The sequence below is a fragment of the Gossypium arboreum genome, chromosome 11, assembly GCF_025698485.1.
Source record: "Gossypium arboreum isolate Shixiya-1 chromosome 11, ASM2569848v2, whole genome shotgun sequence".
Classification (NCBI taxonomy): domain Eukaryota; kingdom Viridiplantae; phylum Streptophyta; class Magnoliopsida; order Malvales; family Malvaceae; genus Gossypium; species Gossypium arboreum.
Window position 1 is genome coordinate 79,215,235 of NC_069080.1, and position 7,047 is coordinate 79,222,281.

The following is a 7,047-nucleotide window of genomic DNA, read 5'->3' on the forward strand; positions in this document are numbered from 1 at the left end:
TCGGAGTAATCCCAAGAAACGAAGGAATTGCAAAAGCAAATTACTAAACTCCTAGACAAAGGATACATCCGAGAGAGCTTAAGTCCCTGTGCGGTGCCGGTGCTGCTTGTACCCAAGAAAGATGGGTCGTGGAGGATGTGCGTGGATTGTCGTGCCATCAACAAAATCACTATCAAGTATCGACACCCGATACCCCATCTTGACGACATGCTTGACGAATTAAGTGGAGCCCAAATTTTCGCGAAAATTAATCTTAAAAGTGGCTATCATCAAATACGAATGCGAGAAGGCGATGAATGGAAGACGGCCTTCAAAACGAAATTGGGTTTGTACAAATGGTTGGTAATGCCATTCGCCTTACAAATGCTCCCAAAGACTTTTATGAGATTGATGAACCATGTATTACGTGCGTTTATTGGTAAATTTTGTGTTGTATACTTTGATGATATCTTGGTCTACAGAAAACTTTAGAGGAGCACGTACCACATTCTGACGGTGTTGGAAACTTTACGAAAAGAGGTATTGTATGCTAATCTCAAAAGTGTTCATTTTGCCTTGATAAAGTTGTGTTTTTAGGTTATGTCGTGAGTGCCAGCGGTTTGGAGGTGGATCAAGAAAAGTTCAAGCGATTCAAGAATGGCGCGTCCGAGCGAACATTAGCCAAGTTCAAGCTTCCATGGATTGGCTAGCTTCTACCGTCGATTTGTGCCCAACTTTAGTACCATTGCAGCACCCTTAACAAGCGTGATTAAGAAAAACTCGCATTTCATCGGTGCGAAGATCAAGAACGTTCATTTAATTTGATTAAAGAATGTCTTGTGAAAGCCTCTATTGTCCCTTCCAGATTTTACTAAAACATTTGAAATTGAGTGTGGCGCTTGGTGTAGGGATCGGAGTGTTGACCCAAGACGGAAGACCGTTGGCGTGCTTGATGAGAAATTAAGTGGCGCTTCTCTCAATTATCCGGTGTACGACAAAGAGATGTATGCCTTGATTCGATCACTTGAAACTTGGCAGCACTATCTAAGATCAAGGAGTTCGTGATTCATTCCGATCACGAAGCACTTAAGTTTATTAAAGGTCAGCATAAACTCAACAAACGACATGCAAAATGGGTCGAGTATTTAGAGTCATTTCCTCGTCATCAAATACAAGAAAGGTAAAGAAAATGTAGTGGTGATGCCTTGTCGCGAGATATACCTTATTGACCACTCTTGATTCTAAGTTACTTGGTTTTTATCATATGAAAGAGTTGTATGCTAATGATGAGGATTTTGGAAAATATATGCTGCTTGTGAAAATGGGTCTTTTGAGAAATTTTTCAGGTACGAAGGGTTTCTTTTTAAAGAAAATAGGTTGTGTATACCACAAGGCTCCATTCGAGTGTTACTTGTGTTGGAGGCGCATAGTGGTGGCCTAATGGGACACTTTGGAATAAGCAAGACATTGTCGACCCTCCATGAGCATTTTTACTGGCCGCGAATGCGGAGAGACGTGGAGCGGATCTGTGAACGCTGCCTAATTTGTAAACGGGCTAAGTCGAAGGTCCAACTTCATGGACTTTACACACCACTTCCCATTCCCGACACCCCGTGGACCGATGTCTCTATGGATTTTATTCTTGGATTACCAAAAACTAAGACAGGGAAGGACTCAATCTTTGTTGTAGTCGATAGATTCTCTAAAATGTCACATTTTATTTCTTGTGCTAAAACTGATGACGCTGTGCATATTGCTAATTTGTTTTTTAGGGAAATTGTACGACTGCATGGATTACCAAGAACGATTGTTTCCGATCGAGATACAAAGTTCTTGAGTCACTTTTGGCGGACATTATGGGGAAAACTTGGGATGAAGTTATTGTTTTCAACCACTTGTCATCCCCAAACCGATGGCCAAACTGAGGTGGTAAACCGAGTTTTGTTAACTTTGTTGCGAGCGTTGGTACGAAAGAACCTCAAGATGTGGGAAGAATGCTTAGCCCACATCGAGTTCGCTTATAATCACTCTGTTCACTCAGCAACCAAATTCTCTCCTTTTGAGACTGTCTATGGATTTAATCCTCTTACTCCTCTTGATTTATTACCTTTTCCTGTTGATCAATTTGTCCATACAGATGCAAGGAAAAAGGCTGAATTTGTCAAGGAATTACATAGGAAAGTTCGAGAGAATATTGAATCTCGAACCGAGCAATACGTCCAACGAGCCAACAAAGGACGAAAACGAGTTGTATTTGAACCCAGAGACTGGGTCAGGGTGCACATGAGAAAAGAAAAGTTTCCAGCTCAACGAAGATCTAAGTTGTTGCCGCGAGGAGATGGCCCCTTCCAAGTCATCGAGTGAATCAATGAAAATTTGTATAAGCTTGACTTACCAGGTGAGTACAATGTTAGTGCTAGTTTTAATGTCTCTGACTTGACTCCTTCCGATGTAGATACTGACTTGAGGACAAGTCATTTTCAAGAGGGGAAGGATGATACGATCACGGCTTCCCATAAGCCAAGTCCAAGCTGAGATCCAATGGTGCTACCTCAAGGGCCGAATCACAAGGGCTCGTGCAAAACAATTTAAAGAAGCTGTTATAGCTTTAGTTCAGCATGTGTGGGATGATGTCAATGCTAGACCTATCGAACCAGTTGGTGGCCATTTTGGAAATCCATGCCGAACTTTTCTACAAGTTCATTTCAGCTCACCTTCAGTTCAAGTTAGCTCCCATGTAGCTCCACACCAGCTCATTAGCTCGGGACCAGCTCATTATCACTCACGAGTTTAGGCCCACTGGGTTTAACTCATGAATTAACCATCACTCATGGAGTTCACTTTGAATTCATTTGACTACTATTGACTTTTTAATTAATAAGTTCAATAATTAGTTAATTAATATCCTACATATTAAATTTAGTTCACATTAGTTATATTAAGTATGTCTTAAAAGTGTTTATTGATGATAATTAAATTTTTCATAACCGAATTTAATGTTGATATTTGTGTTCACATTAGTTTGAATTAATTATGTTCACATTTCTTGTAGGAACGCAATGGACATATGGAGATTAAAAGCAAGCATGAATTTTGAAGTTGCATGGACGGTTGGGGGGCTTGAATCTCTTAGGTGCATGTTCGTCCAAGTGCATGTATGACCATATTCAATGTCTTTAAGGTTCATGAATGTTTCCATTCATGTATGGTGTGCTATCTCTTCATTCTCCAAGGTGACCATTCGGCCAAAGGGCACTCACACATGCATGAAGATAGCTTGGCCAATTAGCTTCCCCATGACTCTCCTTAATTCGTTCACACCTATGTTCACATGGCAAGACCATTCGGTTCACCTTGTTCACACTAGAAGACTCTTCAACATGTGGTTTCACACACATGATGGCCCTTGGAGTGTCCACAATTAATTCATACTTTTTGGCCAAACATTGCTTCATTTAACAAGGTTGGCCGAATCTACAAGTGATCATTGGATATCATGCATTCACTTTGAGTTTTCTTAAGCATGAAGATGCATTCATCCACCATTCCCAAAACCGAATCTGGTCATGCATATTAAGAGTTAATTTTCTAGAATTTTCTTTTAATTAATGTGTAAGTATGAAAGGCCATTCGGCTACCTAGACTTAGGCTTATAAATACTTGTTCAATTTCCATGTAAAGGACTTTTGAAACTTATGTTAATGTTATGCTGCCGAAATTGTGAGGCAAACTTTTCTTATATTTCGTTCAAAGATTCGTTTGGCGTTCCTAGTGTTCTAGTTGTGTCAATCGTGTTCTTTGTCGTACCCGAACTTATCACTATTCATAGTGTGGCGTTCAACATACCGAGGTTCCTATCTTGTTAGATAGTGGGTCGAGGTTTCCTTTACCAAACCTATAACCGAACTCAAAAAGCTTAATCAACGGGTCGATACCATTTCGGTATTGGTTCTTGAAAGTACCTTTCATTGTTCAAACCCGTTCTCTTCTTTACCTAATCGAACCTAAACCGACCAATTTGTTCATACCATTTTGTTCCTACCCTTTCGTTCCTACCATTCCATTCGTACCCCTCTTTCTACTCTGACTATACCTTCAACTCAACTAATCCTAACGTAACTTCTCGTAGACGATCGGGCAATCTACATATGACTCGACTCTTCCCGAGACGGTTCGTATCATATGCTGAGTTGCCCGATCATCTACGAGAAAGTATCGTTCAATTCACTTTTGAAATGAAGTTGATGGAAAAAATAGGACGGAAGCTATGTATAATGGTTCTATGATGGTTTATGGATAAGAATAATATGAATATTCGATTAAATTGGAAGGGAAAGTGAAAGAAGTAAATAGATGATGGATATGGAAGAAAAGGGTTCTTAAAAGCAAGCACGAACCAATATTAGAAAATATCGACCCAAAATGCTTATAGGCTTTCAAGGTGGAGGATGAAAGTGATAAACCTCGACCCGTTACTTAGCAAAGTAGGAACCTCGGTATATGGGTGAACGCCACACTATTTGATAGTGATAAGTTCGGGATAGTGAAGAACAGGGTTGACGCCACTAGGCTTCCTAGATAAGCCAACGAAGTCCTCAATGAAATATGAGAGAAAGAAATCTCACAAATTCCATAAAAGTTTAACAAAGTTTCATTAAGTGAAAAGTCTAACCTCTTACAAATCAAATAACATATATTTATAGCCTAAATAAAAGTAGCTGAATGGACAAGCTTAGAAGCTAAGAAATTCGGCCATAAACACCTAGATAATTCTAGAAGAAAAATCATGAATATCCATGAATGTGCAGCCCTTTAATGTTCCATCATCCCCCTTGGCTGAATGAAGCTTTAATGCACCTTGAATACTTGAATGGTTAGCTTGAAAATGCATGGATCATGCATGAAACGTCCCAATGTATGTTCCTCCATAAATTCGGTCCATGAACCTTCAAAAACATGAACATTAAATAGCCCCTACTTGCATGAACGTCTCCAATACATGTACTCCCTTAAATGCCGTCCATTGAACCTCAATTCTACATGCACCTCTTCATACATTGCACCAAGCCCTACATGAACTTGCATTAATTTCCTTCCATGCATGCATGTGTGCCGTCCAAAGGGATTGGATCTTCTAGATACATTCATGCATGAATCTTCATCATTCATGTAACCGAATGTGCATTTGAACCCAAGCATTCGTGTATTTTGTGCATTCATGTATTTGGCAAATATATGAACTTGTAAACACCTTGAATCTGGTCATACATGCACCTAATTAAATGTTGTTCATTCATGCATGTGGGATGTCCAAAAGAGATGTTTCTTCAAGCATTCATTGCGCCGTCCATGAGCATTTTACCTACAAGAAATAAAACAGTTCATAAGACATCATGTGAACACACATAAATTCAGCACAATGTGAACACATAAGTTATGTGATATCTATGACATATTAATAACAAATATTAATATAAGACAAGTTTAATGCTTAAATAAATATGTGCAAATTTATTTAATGCATTAAAGACAAAATCGAGTTAAACTAAAATGAGCTAAGCTTTAGCTCGTGAGCTAAAGTTGAGCTGAGATTAAACTCCTAAGCTAAAGCTGAGCTAAGGTTTAGCTCGTGAGCTGAATATGAGCTAGGAGTGAGCTCGGTTTAGCTCAGGCAAGTTGGATTGAGCTCGAATAAGCTGGATTTGAGCTGGACGGAGCTCGTGGAGCTAGAAACGAGCTTGGATCAGCTTGCCAACATGTCAATGCTCGGCTTGACAGGCTTGTTCGATGAAGTTCGCGGGGCGTGCTCGTATCATGGAAGGAAATTAATGCAAGTTCATGTAGGGCTTGGTGCAATGTATGAAGAGGTGCATGTAGAATTGAGGTTCATGGATGACATTTAAGGGAGTACATGTATTGGAGACGATGCAAGTAGGGGCTATTTAATGTTCATGTTTTTGAAGGTTCATGGACCGAATTTATGGAGGAACATACATTGGGACGTTTCATGCATGATCCATGCATTTTCAAGCTAACCATTCAACCATTCACTCGTTTTTTGTTCAATCCCCCGTTTGTTTAGCAATACATGTATGGGAATCCATACAAAGGATAGCGAAAACTCTATACGGTTGATCTTTTGAGCCCGCTTCAAGCTAGATTGACTAATCAACCCATCTTGGAGTAAAGACTTCTTCCGCTTACATTTTCTTCCACTTAACTTTTGTACATAGGCTCATACAAATTAATCATATGCCAGGAACCAGATTTGAACTGGTGACACGAGGATTTTCAGTCCTCTGCTCTACCAACTGAGCTATCTCGACCATTACCGACGCATTATCCTCATAATACTAGATGACTTGGGTCTATGTCAATTAAAAATGAAAACAAATAAAATGAAAAAGTATTAAATTAAAAGTCTCGAACAGGAATTTCTTGGATCTTCAAAAGGAAGACTTTGTAAATTTCCATATGAGTAATCATATGTATTATGAATCATTCAAATAGGTATTCCTTGCTCAAGAGATTTCTACGTATATCATATATATATCACATCACACTATATCACAAGACTTGTGATAAGAGAACAAAATTCTGCTATGCTAGGATACGCTTGTAAAACGGCAAAGAATAGGATGAATGAGAAACATAAGGAAATCAAAGTAGGCGATAAAGTAGCCGGAAGGCATGGAAATAAAGGGATCATTTCAAAAATTGTACCTAGATAGGATATGCCTTATTTGCAAGACGGAAGACCTGTTGAGAAGATTATTGAATTGTCAGAACTATTTCGACATCTTTTTTTTAGCACCTATCCACTAGATTTTTTTGAATCCGCACATACTTTGTTCTTCCCATAATTGCTGTTATATTATTATAATATACTTGAAATTAAGAAAGTTTTTTTTATTGAAAAAAAAACAATACTGATTAGTTATGTATCCAGTTTTATTTTCTTATACCATTAGAAAAAGACAAGTGAAGAAGAATCGTCCATAAATTTGCAGTAAATAGTTAATGGTTCCAATTTATTTGTCCTGAATTTTGACTTTTGTAACTGAGAAT

The 7,047-nt window shown here is 38.7% G+C and overlaps 1 non-coding gene across 1 annotated transcript; it reads right to left on the reverse strand.

Annotated features, from left to right (window-relative positions):
- Positions 1–6,232: 6,232 nt before the first annotated feature.
- TRNAF-GAA (transfer RNA phenylalanine (anticodon GAA)) lies at positions 6,233–6,305 on the reverse strand. The gene has a single exon. It is a non-coding gene; the product is annotated as a tRNA-Phe (tRNA).
- Between the last annotated feature and the right edge of the window lie 742 nt (positions 6,306–7,047).